Raw genomic sequence first — 21,876 nt, forward strand, 5'->3', positions numbered from 1 at the left:
CCTGAGGCTCCTTCTTATCTGATGACTCTAGCTTATATCAAGTTGACACACAAAACCAGCCAGTACAGTAACTATATTAAGAGATTCTGGAAAAACTAATAATACCTTGAGAATAGCATATAATTCTGACTCTTGAATAGAATCATTAGGGCTTCAAGCCAGTTTACTTAAATTTCCTGACTTATAACCTGCCTTTTCTGACATATTTGCATCAATATGGAATGTAGGGACTCTAGAAATTGGTGTTCCTTGTACAATGTGAGGTAGAATACAGTTAGTTGTTTTTGTAAACTGAGGTCTTGTGCTTTTGGGACACTTGTTGCTAATCTCTCCCAAGAAATTACTGCACACTCTTTGCCAATGTTTATTTTCTGCCCATAATGAGGAAATTTCAGCTTAGTAAAGGTACCACATTTTTGGGGGGGTCTATTCCTGTTGTATAACAAACTCTCAATTTTCCTTTCAGAATCAGTTCAGAAAACTTTTCTACATAGGTCTTTAATTTCTAACTCTGTTTGTGTACTAAAAATCCATTCTAAGATATTATCCTCTCTCTGCATAAAAATTCCCATAGGAGAATGTGCAGAAGGTAGTATGACCAGGGAACAATTAAGCTTTGGATCTAAGTGATTCATATGTACATCCTATAATTTCTTTTCTATCAAAGCCAATTCTCTCTCAACCCTAGCTGATAATTTCCTTGGACTATCATCTTATAAGGTTTGAAATAAATTGCTTAGTTCTTGAGTTGTCAATCCAATTATGGGCTGTAGCCCATTAATATCTCCCAGCAAATTTTGAAAATCATTAAGAGTTTGTAATTGATCTCTCCCGATTTGTACTTTCTGTTGTTGAATTTTCTGTAAACCTATCTTGTGTCCTAGGTAATTAATAGAACCACCTCTTTGAATTTTTTAAGGAACAATTTGTAGTCCCCAGCAAGGCAAAATTTTTCTTTACCTCTTCAGACATTTTTTTTTTTTTTTTGGCTACGGTGTTTGAATATGAATTAGCTACTAAGATATCACACATATATCTGCTAAATTATAGATTGAGGAAATTGTTTACAAATTATTTCCAATGATACAAATTATTTCCAATGACTGTTGTAAAAATATTGACACAAGGTGTGGCTGTTGAACATCCCTTGTGGAAAAACTTGCCACTGATACCTTTTAGCAGGTTGGGAATTATTATAAGTAGGCAGTGTGAAGGAAAAAAAAAATCTCTATCCTGCTCTTGGAAAAGTATAGTTAAAAAGCAGTCTTTTAAATGAATCACTGTAATAGACCATCCTTTGGATAATAGAGAAGGCAAGGGAATTCCAGGTTATAAAGAACACACTGGCAGAATCACCTTATTTATGGTTCTTAAATCTATTAACTCTCTCCATTTTGCAGATTTTTTTTTAAATGACAAATATAGGAGAATTCCAAGGACTGGTCAATTCTTCAATATGTTGAGCATTTAACTGCCCCTGTACCAGCTGTTCTAAAATCTATAATTTTTCTGATACCAAAGACCTTTGTACCACCCAGACAGGCTTCTCAGTTAACCACTTTAAAAGTATGGCTGTTGCACCCTGCTTATGTATAACCTGAATAGTCAGTGATTATTCTTGATAATACCTTTTAATATTTTCTAGAAACATACATTAGTTTATGATTTGTTTCTGAGATTTGAGTAATGTTAATGTTAATTTTTCATTGTTGTAACAAATCACATTCCCATAAATTCATTGCTATGTTATCCACATATGGCTTTAATTTCCTTACCTATCCTTCTGGACCTATACACTCGACCCACCTTGTAGTTTGTTTTACCTGAGATAAAGTTCCAGTCCCTAGAGGCTAAATATTTACCTCATGAAGAAGCCAATCTGGATACTAAGATTTTGGTGTAATTATTTTTGTACCCACACCTGTGTCTAGTAAATGTTAAATCACAATGGTATTTATTGGAATTTTTAGCTTTGTTCTTTGATCATTTATAGAAGTTTGCCAAAATACTTGTTTTATGGTCTCTACTGAAAACTTTGTTTTATATACTGGAACTGTTGTGTCATCCAGAGCAGCATAGTTTTTAAAAACAGGCATTAAGTCTTTTAATTGCTCTGTAGATGTGTTTCTCAATGCTGACAGGGAATGATTGAACCAAATTTGACATTGGAGCCTGTGGGAGACTCCCTAAAGTGTTTCCTGGTGGCAAGGATACTTTGCCTGTCCCTTGTTGATCTGTATTCATTAGTCCAAAGCTAGCCTTTGCTACACCTTCTGGCCTTCTGTTTGGATTATCTCCAGAAAAAAGAAAAAACAACAACAAAAACTGTGTTTCTTTTTTTTTCTTTCTTTCTTTTTTTTTTTTTTTTTTTTTTTTTTTTTTTGGTTTTTGAGACAGGGTTTCCCTGTGGCTTTGGCGGCTGACCTGGAACTAGCTCTTGTAGACCAGGCTGGTCTTGAACTCACAGAGATCCACCTGCCTCTACCTCCCAAGTGCTGGGATTAAAAGCGTGTGCCACCACTGCCCGCCTCAAAAACTGTGTTTCTAGAAATGCCTTGCTTACAAACCCTTTTCAGAAGACCTGGTTTATCACAATTAAAACATTTAACCTTTTGGTTTTTCTCAAAATTTTTAGAAATCATTTCTCCTATCCAACTATCATCATAGGTATGAGATCCAATATCAGCTGTATTTCTAATCCATTCATTTATTAGTGCTGATCTTGCTTTTAAATCCTAATCACATTTTGTATTCTGAATTAGGCTTTTCCAAAGCCAAAGATTCAACTAATTTTGTCAAACTTTTGGATCTGATATCATTAAATTTACAGCTGAAGTTAATCTTTGTAAAGAATCAGTGGAGGCTTCCTTTGGGATTTGTATAATTTTAGTATGTGATCCAGTCCTCTTTCCTAATTCTTCAACCTTGTTCCAAGCATTCAAAACTGTTATATGGCATAAGGCCAAGGTGTGATCATCAAATATAAACTGTCTTTGCAAATCACCATACTGGCCTTTACCAAAGAGCTGATCTTGGGAAATTTCCATGCCTCTAGCCCTAACTCATTGTTCTATAACCCTAGCTTCCTCTTTCCATCATGTTTTCCATTGTAACTTTGGACCAGCTTCCAATATTGCTGTAGCTAAATCTTTCCAGTCTTGTGGACTAATTCTGTTCCAAATTGTCCATGAATTTAACATCTACTTCACAAAAGGTGAATGCATACCATATGAAACTACTGCTTCCTTAAATCTCTTCAAATATAATATTTTTTCCTTTGCAAACATTTATTAAATATAAACTAACACTACAAACATATTTTAATTAATTCTTGAAGAATTTCATACAACATATTTTAATCATGTCCACCCCCCAGTCCTTCAAGTTCTCCCAGATTCACCTACCCTCTCCCAACATGATGTCCTCTTTTTTTTTAAACAGTGAGTGCAATTTTCCTACAGGCTCCCAGTTAACATCTGTATAGCCTGGCGGGGGGGGGGGGCTATCATCTGTTGGTCATTCTTGAATGGTAACTGGATAAATTAAGGTTGGTTTTCTAATAACTTTGGGTCACTTCTCTTCAGTTTCTTAAAGCATTGATGCAGTAGGTTCTGTTCTAAACTCCTCTGTGTGCAAATATTTTCTTAGTTTCATTAGTAGATCTTTCTAAGGATTGTATCATATCAGTCAATTTTTCGTATTTGGCACTAGTATTAAACCAGTTTTTAAAGAGTAAAATGTGAATTACCAAACTGATATTGATTATAATTGATATTATGTCAATCCCAACTAAGTTGATTATCCCTTCATTAACTTTTCCATTTCCAAACCATCCATTGTGGATCCATACAGAGACCTAAATCCCTGCATTGTAATATTGTTCCCCATTCTTAATGTGGGGAAAACTTTTTTAAAATTAATTTCCCCTTTAAGTATCCCCAGGTTTCTCACCACACCGACTGAGAATGACATTGAAGTGTGAAGCTGGCTGTTGCTGTACTGCATGGCTGGACAGAGAATATGGGTGGTGCATGGCCTGGCTGAGGTCAGCTGTATCTGTTCTTGTGTAGCTGGGTGCTGAGAGTGTGTGGCAATGGCCACACCAATAAAAATCTGAGTGGGTGTCTAGGAGGCTGACCTGGCAAGGCAGTGGCCTGAGGAGGAGCTCCAGGGAAAGCCCACAACCCATGGGGAGAGGGAGCAAACCACTTGAAAAGCAGACATGGGAACATGAAGAGGCCTGTGTGGTGCAAAGCAAGGTCATGGGACTGCCTGAATGACAGAGCTGACAGGCAGTGGGTGGCTAACTCCAACAATGTTTGGGGGGCCAAGCTACCTGTGGCATCTGCAGCCAGGGACAGGAGGCAGCCAGAGGCTGTTATAGAAAGGCTGCAACTGAAAAACTCCAGACTCATGTAGAGGTCCTGGGGGTAGATAGGGAAAGCCAGATGTCACAGCAACTCTGGTGGCTACAAAGCTGTTGGTGAGCAGCTGCCTCATGATCTGGTGTCCCACATTGGACACCAGGTGAAGTGTTTATCTAAATATTCTTTTACTAATAAAAATTCAGAAGTCTGCTATCAGGGTAAAAAAATGATTGATCATAGAGGCAGCAGAGGAGCCACCAGTGACCTCCTTCTCTTTCCTTCCTTGATCCAAAAGGGCCCAGGATCTTTCTAAGCCACTTCCTATTACTTCCTGTGTCTTTCTATATGTCTTGGGCCCTCCAAAGCTCTATGACTAATTTTGGTCAGCTAGTAGCTAGCTCTGCTCTCTGATTCAAAGTAAACTTTATTGGCAGTCTCCAGAGTGTCAGAGTGCAATGGAAATATCCTTTTTTCCATGTTGGATGCTAAATGTAGTAAGATTTCTTGTCAGACTGTCTTGGAGTACCAGCCTACAAATAATGACCTGGAGACTTATTATTAATTATGAAAGCTTGGCCTTACCTTAGGCTTTTCCCCAAGTGTCGTGACCCAGCTTGTCTCAGCTTTAACCCACGACAGCCATGAGGTTTGGCCTGAGTGGGGGGGTGTGGACCTGGAAGCTCCCAGCAACCCAATGTCGATAAAGATCAAGCACAGGCATCTTGTCATCTTCAGAGAGCTCTCAGTTCCATGTTGTAGAACTAGAGTCATTTCTTTATTAGCCATCTTTTCTGGTGTTTCTTAACCATCCTGCCAATACCACCAGGAAAACCATTTCCCTCTTTGTTCCCTCTCTGCTCTAGGCACTTGCCCCTTCTAGCTCCTAACCTTCTGTCCTCCCAAGTTACTCATATACCTCTCCCTCCCCCACCCAGGTGAGGGCCTATTCAGATGCTTAGGCACATACAGATGCAAATAAGAGGCATGTTACCCTGAGGCCATGTTAAACAATAGTAGCCTTACTGGCATTAACAATACAATGGTGAGGCTGGAGCTTTCCAGTGCTCCATGTTTACTGGAGCTAGAGACTGGGCCCCAGAATTATTCGGTCCCCCACACCCAAGTATCTCCTATAACTTAATTAACCCATATGTTTTTAATTTATGTTCTGCCATGTGGTTTGGTTACCTCTTCTTAGTTGGACACATCAGACTTGCTCTAAGTCTGCTGGTGAAATCACATGCCTAGATTCTGTCTTCCAGTTTCTCTTTCTTTGCCTGGAAGACCCATCTATCCTTACCTGCTTAGATATTGGCCATTTACCTCTTTATTAAACCAATCAGAAGGTATCTTAGGCAGGCACATCTTTACAGTGTAAACAAATATTCTGCAACAGTGTATTTGCTTGGGTTATATTTTTGTTTTATTCTATAAAAATGCAAGCCCTCCAGGTGGTGGTGGTGATGGAAGATGTCCTTCTGTATATATGTTTCTCTTATTGGTTGATGAATAAAACACTGATTGCCACTAGCCAGACAGGAAGTATAGGTGAGATCATGAGGTGAGGAGAATTCTGGGGAGAGGAAGCAGAGAGAGGCCAACAGGGAGAGATGCCAAGTAGCCAAGAAGGAGTAATAGATCTAGACCTTTCTCTGATAAGATAATACAACATTGAAATACTTGGATTAATAGAAATTGGTTAATAATTAAGACACAGATAGCCAATCAGAAGTGTGAACCATTGGCCAACAGTTTATAAATTAATATGTTTTATGTGTTTATTTGGGGCAAAGCAGCTGTGGGACCAGCTGGGAGAGAAACCTCCATCTTCATGGTGGTACACACCTTTAATACCAGCACTTGGGAGGCAGAGACAGGCAGATCTCTGTGAGATCAAAGCCAGCCTGGTCTAAAGAATGAGTTCCAGGATAGCCAGGGTGGTTACACAGAGAAACCTTGTCTAGAAAAAAATAAACAACAACAACAAAGACCCACAAAAACTATTTTTTAAAAGGGAAATCATGAATATAAATTTTAGACCTCTACTGAATTTTATTAAAGAGCATTGTTTGCTGTGAAAAGTACTGTACACTAAAATGCAAATAACCTAAGTTCCATCCAGATCCTAGGTCAAAGAAGCTAGGTGTGGTAGTATGCATTTGTAATCTGTGCTGTGGAAGCCAACACAGGTAGATCCTCAGGCCTCACTGGCCAGACAGCCTCATTACCCAGATCAGTGAGAAACCCTGCCTGAGGCTGTATTCTGGCCTCCACACACAAGCACACAAATGTGCTGTGAAAACCAGAACATACACACACACACACATACACACACACACACACACACACACACACACACACACACACACACACACAAATACAAGGCAGATATGTGAAGGGACCAGCTTCCCTTTTGGCAGCCATAACGGTCGAACACGTGCTTCTATGACCTTGTTCTAGACACTAGAAAGTCAGATGCCTGTCTCATGACAAGGAACCAATCAGAAGTTAGTTGGTGGTGCTATGCTTTTCGACCCTGGGTGTGCTTTACGGACAAGCGCACAACAGTGACATAGAGAGCATAGCAACCTGGGAGGGCCTATGGGCCATAACAACCAGTTGACCAATCAACACAGGGCAAGCCCTCCAAGCCTGGAGGCACACCAATCGTGAGCCTGTGCATACCCCTAGACACTCCCCTTACACTGTCCTATAAGATCTCTCAGGAGCCCCTAGAAGCCGTCTTTTGCTAGCCATCTGCCATGGCGGGTGGGTGAAAGACCCGAGCTAACATGGGGTTAGCTCGTTAAATTACAATAAATCCTCGTGCAGTTTGCAGCAAGCTCTCGAATCTGCCTGGTGATTGGGGTGACCTCGAACATGGCCTGGAACCCCGGGTACCTGAGTTTTCCGGGGTCTAACATTTGGGGGCTCGTCCGGGATTTTAGACCACCCTTCACCTGACTGGATTCGATCTTGGAGGTAAGATGATTCGAGCTCGCAACTTATATGTTCAATGTTATATGTTTGCTTGTTATGTCTCTTGCTGTTTTGTTTTGCTGGTTTGGTGCCATGACTTGAATTTGAATTTGCTGTTTTGTTGGTTTGATGCCATGATTTGAATTTGATCTGCGCAGAATTTGTAATTTGTATTATTTGTAATTCGGACTTCTGGGGAAAATAGATATGTTTCGAGACCCTGAAGTCCTGCCCTGGACGAAAGTCCGAGGGTTGCTTGAATTGAACCATAGGGTAAGCAGACGTGCAAGAACCCTTGGTTCCACCCTGGACAAAAGTCCAAGGATTGTTTGTAATTTTGGTTTGGGGCACATTTCTTTGCCGCGGTTTGTGCTGTCTAATGTCTGTCCACGTTTCATATTTATGTTGTATGTTTGTTAAGCATCTCATTCTGTCCCTACTGCCCACGCACATGGCATGCATGGGTCAGGGGTCTTTTCTTGATGCTCTGAGCACATGGCGCCACCTCAACTGTGATCAACAGATGCACCCAGAGGACAGAATGCTGCTCTGAGGACACCCAGGACCCAGGAAGTACGGACGTGGGCCAAGGACACTTGGACCCGCCTCAGCTAGCTCCAGGGTTCTGTCGCCCGTCTTCCCGGCGCCATTGCCTTATAAGCGGCACGGCTGGATTGGGTTGGCGTCTGTTCTTTCCTGTCTATTCTGTGTTATCATCATTGGTTTTCAATTCAGGATCCACCACGCCACCCCCTTTCTATCCCCATCTTCGGGTCTGTGAGGCATGCCAAGTGGGGCTGTTTCTGCCCCAGCTGCCATCCTGCCGTGGTTCCTGGCTTGAGGCCTGCTCTGAGGGAACATGGCTGCGAGGCTGCCATCTGCCTGGCTGCCCGTCTTTCTGTGCTCCACACACATGGTATGCAGGGGGGCCGCGGGGGTCTTTTTCCCACCCCTGCATTGGCCGAGGGTCTGGGATTACCAGCAGCACCCCCCCCAGGTCTCTTCTCTGAGCACATGGAGCTAGCTCAGGCGGGTGAACCATCTGTCCTGATCCGATGTTCTAAAAAAACGGCCTTAAAGTTATTAAAAAAACAAAACAAAAAAACTTAAGAAGGACTTTGATAAGAATATATGTTGACCAAGAAATGAGAGATAATACAAGAGACTAAAGTAATAAAGAAAGAAAAGAAAAAGAAATTTGTCTAAGAATGACTATAGGAAGTTATGGAAGTTACAGAGGGTTAAAGCAAGTCATAGAAGTTCAGAGGAAAGTTGTCAAAGGTCAGAGAAAAGGTTGTTACAGGAAGTTATAGAGGGTTAAAGCAAGTCGTAGAAGGTCAGAGGAAAGTTGTTGAAGGTCAGAGAAAAGGTTGTTACAAGTCAGAGAAAGATGTAAACTATAAACTGTTATGGTTTCTCATGTCTACAAATAGTAAATTTTAAAATTGGTAATATAAGTTAAAATTTTAACCATATCAAGTTAATTCAGTTTTAAAAGTCCTGTTTATTTCTCAAATAATTTATGTATACTTGTTTTAAAATGTTCTGTTTCCTGGTAGCCAGCCACATGGCAAACTGGTCACATGGCTGACTGGTAGCCATTTTACTGAAGTTAAAAAAAAGGATACTTAAACCACCATCTTGACGAAAGGTGACCACATGAAAATTAGAGGCACCATCTTAGAAACAAGTTTTTCAATTAAGATTTAAAATGTTAATGCTTCTATATATTACAGAAAGACCTTAAGGGAATTTAAATTTCTTTTTAAAACCAGTTTTTTAAAATGTTTGTTTTTATTAATGTTTGTACTTAAAGAGCTTCAATTTAGAATTATTTTTAAGCAAAGCCTGACAATATAAAGTTCTTGTTTTATAAAAGCTACTAATCTATTATAAGATGATACAGTTTATGTTTTCAGAAATTAAGTTTAGGATGTTGGTAGCACACACCTTTAAGCTCAGGGTGTTGATGGTACACACCTTTAAGTTTAGGGCGTTGGTGGCATATGCCTTTAATCCCAGCACTCGGGAGGAAGAGGCAGATGGATCTTTATGAATTCAAGGCCTGCCTAGTCCGGCAGATCGAATTCCAGGACAGGCTCCAAAGTCACAGAAAAACCCTGCCTCAGAAGTTAAGCTACTGTTTAAGGAATATAAGGTAGCTCTATACAGTTTTAAATTCAGCTGTGCTAAGTTTCAAACATTTTACTAAGTTAAAACCAGTTACAGTCAGGCTGAAAATTAATTACAGAAATAAGACCTTACCTAGCCACCTGTATGCTTCTTGTGTGCTTAAGGCAAGTAACTAAAACCGACAAACAGACCTCTAATGTTTCAGAGATCTTCAGAATATGGCATTTAAATTGTTATCTTTAAAGTTTATAATGTCAGACAGACTGCCACATCCTGACAGTGACCCAAAGTCTCCAAAGAAGATTATGAGGCACCTCAGTTCCTGCACCTGGACCAATGAGCGAGATGCTCAGATGTAATACCTGCTGCCTGCCAGAACCTGGCTGAGACTGTGGACAAAGCTGCTGGACACTGGAAAATTGATTGTACCTCCTTTGCCTAGACAAAACAAGGTCAGTCTTTTCCATGTCCCTCTTCCACAGAGAGGAAAAAAAAAAAACTCTCACAGTATAGGCCTGGCGAAGATTGCTGTTCTTTGAGACAGCTGCCTCCAGCGGTAATGGAGAAACTTGGGTATGGCTAACTGTATATGGACTGGCTTCTAATTGGCTTCTGTCACTTTTTAGTAGATTCGGATAAAATATACTCTTCTCAGATCTCTGAAATATTACTGGTTGTCAGCTTGACAGCATCTAGCAGTCAGATCCACTATAGACTAATCAATATGTTAGCTGATAAAGTAATGACTACCTATTTGTTCAGGCACAAGTTCAAGGTTTTTAAGTTTATTTTGGTTGTCATCTAAGTACAAACTTAAAGGGCTTTTCACCAGGCCAAAGGCACCTCTGTCCAATCCATACCTGGCTCTCTGGACAGAAGAAAAATGTACATGCTTATAGCCCAAATCTGTAGTTTTTGCTAGGACTCAAAGTTATAAATATGTTCCTGCTATTTAAACAGATATCCAAATATCTGCTTTCTCTGCACTATGGGCTTCAATAAATAAGTTTTAACCTCTGTTCCTAGTTTAAACATGTCTTAAACAGGTTTCTGCTTCTGGCAGACATCTGAGTATCAGTTGCTGACTACAGGCTGTTCTAAGTAGACTTCGAGCCCTGGACTTGCTATGGATATGAACCAGTCCAGCTGATGTGGACAACCCCTGTCTCTACAACAATGTCTGCTAACCAGAAGCTCCTGATGGATTCCCCATTGCCTAAATTCCTTTTTGCTTTTGACTAGCATTTCAACCTTCTGGGGTCCCTAACTTCGTCCCAAAGTCAGCAGGAAGCAGTTTGGAAAAGAATTTCACCGCCCATTTTCCCTGGTTAAAATGCTAAGTCAGGAGGGACTCCCTTGCATGGGGATGCCAATATCTATCACTCCCTGATGGGGGCGCTAGAAAGACAGCAATTCCATGATTGGAATTTCCAAAAAAGAAAATGGGGGAATGAAGGGACCAACTTCCCTTTTGGCAGCCATAACAGTCGAACACGTGCTTCTATCTATGACCTCGTTCTAGACACTAGAAAGTCAGATGGCTGTCTCATGACAAGGAACCAATCAGAAGTTAGCTGATGGTGCTATGCTTTACGACCCTGGATGTGCTTTACGGACAAGCGCACAGCAATGACATAGAGAGCATAGCAACCACCCTGGGAGGGCCTATGGGCCATAACAACCAGTTGACCAATCAACACAGGGCAAGCCCTCCAAGCATGGAGGCACACCAATCGTGAGCCTGTGCGTACCCCTAGACACTCCCCTTACACTGTCCTATAAGATCTCTCGGGAGCCCCTAGGAGCCGTCTTTTGCTAGCTATCCCCCATGGCAGATGGATGAAAGACCTGAGCTAACATGGGGTTAGCTCGTTAAATTACAATAAATCCTCGTGCAGTTTGCAGCAAGCTCTCGAATCTGCCTGGTGATTGGGGTGACCACGAACGTGGCCTGGGACCCCAGGTACCTGAGTTTTCCGGGGATCTAACATATGGTAGTACACTCCTATAACCATAGCACTCCAGAGACCGAGGCACAAGAATCCTAAATTTGAAGTAAGGCTAGACTGTTCTATATGTTCCAGGACAGCTTAGGCTACATAGTAAGACCCTGTATATAAAACCATCAAACAGTTGGTGCTGGAGAGATGCCTTAGCAGTTAAGAGTACTAGCAGTTCTTTCAGAGGACCTGTGTTCAATTCCCAGCACCCAAATGGCACCTCACAGCTGTCTAACTCCAGTCCCAGGTAACTGACACCCTCATGTAGTCAAAATACCAATGCATATAAGCAAACAAAACAAAACAATCAAATAAACAACCAAAAATGAACAGAAATTGTCATGATCCATACAATGATCATGTTGGGGAGGAAATCCTTCTGAACTAGAAAGCTTTGCTTCTGTCATTAAGGCATTTCTATTCACTGTCTCCATTGACTGCACATATCACACCCACTCGGAATTGCCAGGCTGCCCATTTTCTCCTGCCTCTTGCTCTGAAGAGTAATGCACAGACAGTATTCACTCAGCATCCTCAACATCCCAGATTCCCTGAGATAGAATGACTGGCGCCTCTACTTTTAATGTCTAACCCTCTGTGAACTCAATGTTCTGTTCATGTGTTGGCTTACAGCAGTTCTGAAATTAGAAAAGGCAAGGCAGGGGAGATGAGGCATCCAATTCAGGGTGTGGTATTGATTCTGCCACCTGAGAAGAGGTCTTCCGCAGATGTGTCTGGGATGGAGGCACTGTGATTGCTCAGCTGTGCAGATCACACTGTGGTACAGACAGGAGGTCATTTCTTGCTCAGAGCACCCTGAGGGGAACCTAGGTGAGGTCTGTGTCAGGATTTCACCTTTAACTATCGAACGCGATATGTGATCAATCAAAAAGCCCCAAGGGAGGAAGTATAAATAAAACATGCCTCTTTCACAGAGGGCAAAGCTGCAATTTGCCAAGTGCAGTGTAATTGCGTCTGGTTAATTATCTCAGTGGTGAGATGGGAGCACCAATGCCACACATTCACATCCACATTGTGGCTAAAAATAATGCTGTTTCTTGGATGTTCCTAATGTTGTTGTTGAGACATGGACAATGTCTGTCTCGTGTTTTGGGATGCTAAGAGATGGATGGTAACTTCAGATAGCTCTATGCCATGGCTGTCAGTTTTTTTATCATCACTATAATTACTTGCAAATTATAGTAATATAATTATTAATAATAATTGCAATAATATTACTGAATGCAGTCATTAGACTAAGTACTACTCATTAGCTCAATGGCTGCTCACAACAATTCCAAGAGTATTTTCTTTTCCTAAGTTTCAGATCAGGGAACCAAATCTTAAGTGACTTACTCAAGGTTCCATTTCTGATAGTGAACCCCAGCTGTTTTACTGGGGTCCAGAGATTTTTCTCTCAGTCACTATAGCGGACATGGCCAGTGCCTGACCTTGATCTCCTAGGGTACATTTTACCATCCAATGTCCCTATATCCTGCTTCCACAACTGTTGGCAGCATTGCTATGAATAGTCCAAAGCTAAGACCTTTTGAGACATATGGCCCTTCAGAGGTTCGGGCACTTTTACCTGGTAGTAACTAAAAGTAGCTACTGAACTCCCACAAGGCAGGAAACTTCAAGAAACCCCTCCCTGTATGAGGCAGCTAGCTCCTCTCTGTGTACCTCTAGTATATGCTAGAACTAAGCCCTTCAGAATCAGGCAAGGCTAGATATTGCTTATACTACATCCTTAATATTTCTTCTTTCCTACCCTATGTCTCTCCTTCTTACATAGATTTGTCCTGAGATCATTCTGATTGCAAGGACTGGCACAAATTACCTCTCCAACTCTGGTTCTTGGGAGTCAAGGAGACCAACTGTTGGGCGGGTGGTTGGCATCTTTCCTGCTTGGCTGGAGGAGGCCTTACCACAGAAAAGTATCACTTGCTCCAGCTGCCAGACCTTGGGTAAATCTCTCACATCTTAGCACCTTAGGTTCTTCTCTACAGGAAGAGAGGGCTAGGTTAGATGTTCCTCAAAGTCTCTTAGAAGAGTCTAGAGTCCTGCAAGCTATTGAAATTGCCACTTTCTAAAAAGCCATTTGCTTAGAGTTACAGCTGTGTCAAAAGAAAGTCTTCCGTGTGCCAATTTACCACTGTTGGAAGATTCCTGGAGATTATGAATAGACCCCCCACCCCCCACCCTCCTCCACCCCCCCACCCCCCGCTTCTTACCTGCTCTTCGTCTCTCCCAAGCAAGACATAGTCCACTAGGGGACCCCACATGTGACCCTGGGGATTCTGTTTAATTCTAATTCAATCTATTTTTTTAAGAGGAAATGGCATTCCTAAGGTTTGACAACAAGGGAAGTGTGCTTCAGGAAATTTAAAGTTTGAGGTGGAGGTGAGGGCTGGGCCTTCCATCTCCAGAGTGAGGAAGTAATTGTAGTGGATTCTCAGATTCTTCAAGAGGAGGGTTATTGGTGACATCCACAATTCACTCTGACTGGAGTAATTACATAGACAACAATGAGAGATAGGAAAGTAGAAATTGTTCCCATAAATAAAAGAAGGGACATACTAGCCATCATAACATGAGGAAAGCCACACATCAGCTTCAGCTTGGTGTTGTGGGGATGGAGATTAAAGGGTCCTTCAGTACTAAACACAACCAAAAGCTGTCAGGGAGAAGGGAGATATTTGAAAGGAAAGTAGTAATTCTGAAGGCATGGAGAATGAGTTCATGGGAACTTCGAAGTGTTCAGAACCAGAGAGTTGATGAGCCCCCTGATGACACAGTGTTTTTCCTGTGACCACTTTCAACCATCCAGGTTCAGAACTTGGTGAGGGGGGACAGGAGGAAGGTGGGTTTAAATTTGAATTGGATTTTGCTAAAGTAATTAAAAGGTAAAAATCTGGGACCAATGATGACGATAGTGATGGGCTATGTTGCACTAGCATAAAATGAAGAGAGACATGATGGATACTAGAAAAGCAATACATCAATGTATAGGAGCTTCTAGTAGACTAGAAGAATGTGAGTGTCCTGGTGCAAGTGAGCTAAGAGCATGGGGAATGATGTTTAGAAAGTAGGACTGGCAGAGTGGGGGTTGCTAAAGTGGTGCCAGTACTGGGATTGACAAGGTCTAGAGCTGTGGTTCTCAACTTCCCAAATGCCGTGATGGATAGTGTGTCACCTCATGTTGTGGTGGCCACCAACTATAAAATTAATTTCATTGCTACTTCATACGCTGATTTTGCTACTGTTGTGAATCACAATGTAAATATCTGATATGTAGATGGTCTTAGGTGACACCAGTGAGAAGGTCGTTCAACCCCAAGAGGTCATGACCCACAGATTGAGGACCACTTGTCTAGGGTATGTCGGGGTAGGGGCTGCAATGGAATGGAGGGAAAGTTCAGCAGAAGTGAAGACCGCCTTTGACTCTTCATACTAGGTGGTTATCTATAGGTCATCAAGTGTGATCAAAGGAGAAGTGAGCAGGGAGCAATGAACAAATATCTACAATTTCCAAAAAGGTAATAGCAATAAAAAAGAGTCTAAGAGGAAAGGGAGGCTGGTGTGGGCTTCACAGAGACTGGGATGATGGAGAGAGCAAGATGGAGACATGGGCTACACAAGATAAGAGGAGACAAGGGATGCATGATGGGTAATTTTTCCTGTCAACTTGACCAGGAGATTGAAGTATATCTCTAGGTATGTCAGTAAAGCTATTTCCAGAGTGGCTAAATTGAGGGGAAGATGGGTCCTGAACGTGATGACAGTGGCAACTATTTTTATGTAGGAGCAGCCTTAGCCTTGAGTCTGTGTATCAGGAAAATATAAATCTATAGGATAGCCATTGGAGCAGGCAGTAGAAGCTGTATGGTTGTTAATAGCCCTGGGAGTCTGGGCAGAATAAAAGGAGAAGCCAGCAAAGCACTGACATGACATTTCCCTCTGTGCTTCTTCTCCTTTGATCAGCTTGGTGACCTACAGATGGCCACCTAGTACCCTACTATGATGAGTCAAGGGTGATATCTTCACTGCTGCTGGGCTTTCCCTCCATGCCATTTCAGCCCCTACCCCAACACACCCTAGACCTTGTTGTTCTCAGTATTGGTGCCATGTTAACACCCCCAACTCTGCCTGCCCTACTTTCTAAACATCACCCCCCTTCTCTGCTCTGTGGCCACCATATATTAACTGAGCTGCTCTGCAATGCACTCCCTGCACTGATGGATGGATCCCTCTGACAGTGGGAGCCCAAATAAATATTTCTCTTTTAAGTTGGCCCTACCATGCATTCTGACACAGCAACAAAAGAATAACAAGTATACATACTCTACCTTTGGTCATAATGTAATCCCCACCCAAGAAACATGCAGGAAGGCCATCTTGAGGATGATCAAATACCCGGCAGATAGTACTTGAAGGTGAGTCCCTGTGCCCTAGACTATGCTGTCCTGACACCAGGAAAAGTGTAATAATACAAGGAATCTGCTATGACACAGAGATGAAGTGCTCAGTATACGTTCTGCCCTTAGGAGACATGGCTTCTGCACCATAGAAGCTGGGATTTCCTAGACTCTCTGTTATTTTGGCTTCTGTACAAGTTCCTAAACCAACTGGACATGGACTCAAGAGGTAGGAGTGAGATAGAGATCATCTTTTATCATCTTCTGCTGACCGTGGTGATCATAGAGCTATGCATGGAGAGAAGGGCTTACCCTACCCATCTACCTACAGGACATTCATTCTGGAGCTACACACTGTTAGCAAGTCTGTCCATGGTGGCTGTCTGATGATGGTGGTGGTTGCATGGGTATGGGGCCAACATTTGGATGGAAGTTTCTAGATCAAAGGCAGAGCTTTCATGTCCTAGAAGAGACAGCAGGCTTTTGGATGGGCCAATTTGCCATTCTAGAAAACTCAAGCTGAAACTGTTTTCCTTAAGCCACTGAAGATTCTGTAAGCCATCCATTATATAATCCTGAATGAATGTTTCTGTACAAACTTGCTACCATTTATTCTGCACAAACTTGCTACTGTTTATTCTGTACAGACTTGCTACCATCTATACTTTACTTGACAGGGACTCTTCAATGAGCAGTTTGTGGCAGAGAAGATAACCTGTGAGCCCAAGGCACTCTCCTCAATGTAAACCCACCTTACTAAGAATAAGAATGTGCCAAGAACACTCTTCTGGACACTCACTGTGTGCCAGCCATTGTCTACAGAGCCCACATAACCCTGTAGAGCAGCCTTAATTGACCTTATTGTATCGAGGAAGAAATAACAGCACAAAGGAGCCCCTTTTCTTTCAAGGTCAAGGTCACACAGCTGGAGAGCAACAGCCTGGTTTTGAATCAGATCTGTCAAGTTGCCAGTGCACTATGCCGCCTCATGGGTAAGGGCAGCTCTATCTAGGCCACGAGGACCTCACAACACTCATACAGAGAGAAAAAAATGGTTTTTTATGTTGAGAAATATCTCTGGAGGCATTTCTCCTCTCTTAAAACTTGAGTAGAATTGGAGTAGCTATATTACCTGAAAGGTCAGACATGCTTCATGCCAAACCACAAAGATCCCCAAGTGGGAAAGATTTGAAGAGAGGAGAAGGGCTGTTGGGAACCTGACCTCCCAATGACTGGCCTGAAAAGAAAAGGTTGCTTCAGCAAAAGCAAGAAGGCCTGGCCTCTGCTACCAGTGTGCTGAGCATGGGGCATGCAGGGAGGCATCCTGATGGCTGCTTGAACCAGGATTTAAGTTCAAGGTGGAAAAAAGAACAAGGGAATCAGCAAAGAAGTGAGTGATGGAAGAACAAGGCCAGGAAGTTTGCCCCAACACAGAGTCTGGAGGCCAGGACCATCCCATTGCCTGTCCCTGTTTTAGGAAAGGCTGGAAAGCTGAGCAAGGTGAGTGCAGGAGACGAATTAGGAAGAGAAGCCCTCTAGTTGGGATGGAGCTTCGATTGGCTCCTCAGTTACTTTTGTCAAAAAATATGATTCTGGAAAGTCTGGCTTGGGCCAATGGCCTTCTGCTCCCCCAACTCCCTGAATCTGACCTGCATTAATCGGAAGCTCACTGCCTCCAGGGCTTGGGCTGCCCTTGAGAGTAGGATTTTCATGCGGCCACTCTGCCTTTCTGTTTCATTGGACACTGACAGCACAGGAGCTTGAGGAAGAGTGGATTGGGTTAGCCCAGCCATGGAACTTTGGAGGAGTTCCTCGGCCTTTCTGAACCTTAGTTTCTGGCTCTGATTAGTGACGTCCCCATGATGGAAGGGGAAATCCAACTCCCTCATGTTGTTTTCTGACCTGCATATGTGTAGTGATTTGAAAGAAAATGGCCCCCCAAAGGAGTGGCACTATTAGGAGGTGTGGCCTTGTTGGAGTAGGTTTGCTCTTGTAGAGGCAGGCTTTGAGATCTCATATATGCTCAAGACACGCACAGTATCTTAGACCACTTCCTATTGCCTGCAAGCCAAGATGTAGGACACTCGGCTACTTCTCTAGCACCAAGTCTGCCTGGCATCATGTCATCCCAGGATGATAATGGACTAAACCTCTAAAAATGTAAACCACCTCAATGAAATGTTTTTCCTTTATGAGAGTTACCATGGTCATTGTGTCTCTTCACAGCAATAGACATCCTAAGACAACATGTGTGTGGTGGCATGTATGTGCTTGGATGCCCACACTCACAAGTTGATTTATTCATTAATTGTTTGAAATTCTCCATCTGGTGTATGGCAGGTGTAAGTATTTGACCCAAACTAAGATCATGATTTTCCTGCTGTGCTTTGAATTTATCTCTGGAAGTGAACAGGAGTGTGATGCGAGACTGAGTGGGAGGAAGGCAGAGGGGAAGGACTGCCTAGTAGGTGGCAGGGACAATATGGGGTGGGGAGAGCTTGTTCTTTACTGGATGGTGCACTTCTATCCACCCTGAGGTTAGGGCACAGTCTCTCCAGCAGCAACGGGCATTCCACTGACTCGGTGAAAACACAGCAATCCCAAGCCAGTCAATCCCTTGATGGCCCCATAGCTTTTCTCAGACAGGTGAGATGAAGGAGCCTCAGTATAGCAGCTGGGCGTGTAGTCCCAAGGGACTGTCATGCCTACATCATGTTCTGTGGAAAGGGACTCCACAAGCAATCTTGGTTTCAGATTATCAGCCCTTAGGCTGTGTCCCTGGCAGACCAGCTTGGCAATTCCAGGCATTATCTGGAGAATGGTCTGAGCTGAGGACCTCCAGATGCAGTGTTGCTTTTTGGGGAAGCCACCTAGTATCTGGGACGTCCTGGCATAAGACTCTGCAACAAGGATGCTCCAGAAGTTGTGCATGCAGAGTGGGGTTGTGAGGGCCTAGACACCTTGGTCTCCACCAGGCCTATGCTGTTGGGGCTGCATCTAGAGCTCCCTGGCTTCCTGGAGAGCTCCCTTGCTTCCCGGAGAGCTCTGTTATTGGAATGGGTCATCTACATCTGGCTCTCCGGAAATCTGAAGAATTGAAGAACATTGTTCTTTCCTGACTTGTGTGTTGGACTGGCTCACATTGGCTTGCAACAGATAGCCTATATTTCTACTACATTTTTATGTATTTGCCACGTGTGTATGTGTATGTGTATGTGTGTGCACATGCAGTATACATATAAAGGTCAGAGAACAAATGGTGGGAGTTAGTTCTCTCTTTCCACCACATGGCTCTTGGAATGACTCAGGTCATCAGACTCAGGGTGGCAATCACCTTTACTTGCTGAGCCATCATCTTTGCAGCTTGGATTTCTGTGACTATTGTCAGGGGTTATCTAGGCAGCAGCAATCAGAGAATTCTCCAGCAACTGGGTCCCTTACTGGTGAGACATGGTCTCAGCCATAATTCCATATTTCATCTCCCTCTTACTGAGTTCCATAGTGCCCAGGACTCCTCCTCTGTCCTACCTGCTATAAGCTAATTTCAACTCCTGACTTCTCCATCACATGGATGCAATTGCATGTGGTGTCGTGGAGGATGTTCATTAGCTGCCCTATTCCAGTCTCCCACAGCCTCCCCATCCTTTGCTGCTGGAGGAGAGGTGGGTACAGTAAAGGCTCTGGCAGCCTTAAAGCAAGTCCTTGGCTAGCACTGCAGACCATCATTCTCCCTTTCCCTGAGCTGTGGTGTGTGCAGCTGGCTGAGGAAGGGCCTGGGACAAAGACCAAGGGATGGTGGAGAGTCACAATCTTTTGGAGCAGGTGAGAAGTGCTGCATTTATTTCAGAAATAACCTCAGAAAAGCCAAGTGATACTCCCTCTCCTTCCCTTTTGTCTCCCTCCCTCCCTCCCTTCCTGTAGAACTGAGGGCCTTGCACATGCTAGTCAAACATTCTCCCACTAAGCTATATCTGCTAATACTCCCAAATATTGTCTCCAGTTATGCTTAGGTAGGCTTTTTTGGTTGTTCTTTTGTTTTTTCTCTCTCCTTTTTCTTCCTCCTCCTCTTCTTTCTCCTCCCCCTTCTTGATTTTCTTCTTCTCCTTTTTTCTTTCTTCTGACAGGGTCTTTCTATTTATCTCAGGCTAGCCTCAAATTCACAGTCTTCCTGCCTTAACCTCCTGGGTGTTGGGATTGAAAGTGTGCACCACCACACCAGGCTTTAAGAGTACCTTTTACAAACAGAATCCTCAGGTATGGCTGAGGGCATGGGCTTTGGAAAGGGTACTCGAGGCAGCATCTAGATGCTTTCTTCACTAATTCTGTCTCATTGGATATTATTAAGAGGGGTTAATAATAATGATACTATCCACATTTTGAGGACTAGATGAAGAATTTAAAAAGTTTAGCAGAGGTCTTGCACCTAGTAAAGACTCAGAAAGTATTGGAGGTGGAGAACAGGATGCGAGAGACATTTGTTTCTGTCTGGACTCTTGACAGTGTTTGAAAGTTTATATGATGCATTTTTAAAAAGTCATTATGTGTATGTGCATTAATGGGTGTGGATATTGGTATGTACAAATCACCAGGCATATGTGGAGGTCAGAGGACTTCTTCAGGTGTCAGTCTTTGCTTTAGGTGTTTGAGACAGGTTGGCTTTGTTTTCCTTTTCTGATGCATACACAAAGCTACCTGGCCCAAGAACTTCCGGGGAAGGATTCTACTGTCTCCACTTCTCATCTCCTCACAGGAGCACTGAGATTACAGGTGCATGCACCTGCTACCACCCTGTGGAGAGTCTAACTCTGGTCTTCATACTTACACAGCAAGCATCTTACCTACGGAAACACCTTCCCAGCCCATACTGGCTTTTTGTTTTGTTTTGTTTTGTTTTAAGATGATAAAAATGTCAGTGCTACCCAAACAGGGTTTTAATCAATGGGGAAAAGGACGGGAAATGTCCACACATTTCCCCTCTTTATAAGTATCATTTCCTCATTGGCAAAGTAAGGGTACTAGTGTTAGACCCCCGGAAAACTCAGGTATCCGGGGTCCCAGACCATGACTGCGGTCACCCCAATCACCAGGCAGATTCGAGAGCTTGCTGCAAACTGCATGAGGCTTTATTGTAATTTAACGAGCTAACCCCATGTTAGCTCGGGTCTTTCACCCACCCGCCATGGCGGATAGCTAGCAAAAGACAGCTCCTAGGGCTCCCAAGAGATCTTATAGGACAGTGTAAGGGGAGTGTCTAGGGGTATGCACAGGCTCACGATTGGTGTGCCTCCAGGCTTGGAGGGCTTGCCTTGGGTTGATTGGTCAACTGGTTGTTATGGCCCATAGGCCCTCCCAGGGTGGTTGCTATGCTTTGTGTGTCATTGCTGTGTGCTTGTCCATAAAGCACACCCAGGGTCGCAAAGCATAGCACCACCAGCTAACTTATGATTGGTTCCTTGTCACGAGGCAGGCATTTGACTTTCTAGTGTCTAGGACAAGGTCACAGAAGCACGTGTTCGGCTGTTATGGCTGCCAAAAGGGAAGCTGGTCCCTTCAACTAGTGGCCCAGTGTCATGGGATGTTAGTGAGGATAAGGGCTCAGATCAGTGTCTGGCATGTGGTCTGTGACTCTCCTCAGTGCAGATGCTCCACACTACCTGGCCCTTTAGCCTAGGTCGGCCTTCCTTTTATCCACTACCAAGAGGGACTGCTAAGGAGAGCAGAGTCCTGGACAGGGGAGCCCTGCTACTTGTCACTGCAGGAACCTCTGGAATTAGTGGTCAGTCTGAGTCCCTTTAGCAGATTGTCCATGGTTAGCAGTTGCTGGGAGATGGCCAGCAGTCTACTGAGGCTCTGACCATGTCCTGACTCTGGCCATCTATAGGGAATTCTGGGACCTTTGTTGCCAGGATGAAGTCTGTCAGGAAAGTTAGGGGACAGAGATAAAGGGTGGGAGAGCATACTTGGACAGTCAAAGGCATT

The 21,876-nt window shown here is 43.3% G+C and overlaps 1 long non-coding RNA gene across 5 annotated transcripts in view; it reads left to right on the plus strand.

The window, feature by feature from the left end:
- LOC113832576 overlaps positions 1 to 21,876 on the plus strand; it is a 47,802-nt gene that overhangs the window by 16,855 nt on the left and 9,071 nt on the right. For 2 of the 5 annotated variants that reach the window (XR_004772449.1, XR_004772447.1), the window contains exon 4: positions 7,200 to 7,349. The exons of 1 other annotated variant lie outside the window; for it this stretch is intronic. This is a non-coding gene — a long non-coding RNA (uncharacterized LOC113832576). Of the gene's footprint in view, positions 1 to 7,199; positions 8,705 to 21,876 lie in introns of those variants that run through there. 2 more of the 5 variants (XR_004772448.1, XR_003479890.2) reach the window with 2 other exon arrangements.

This window comes from Cricetulus griseus (assembly GCF_003668045.3).
Source record: "Cricetulus griseus strain 17A/GY chromosome 1 unlocalized genomic scaffold, alternate assembly CriGri-PICRH-1.0 chr1_1, whole genome shotgun sequence".
NCBI classification, from domain to species: domain Eukaryota; kingdom Metazoa; phylum Chordata; class Mammalia; order Rodentia; family Cricetidae; genus Cricetulus; species Cricetulus griseus.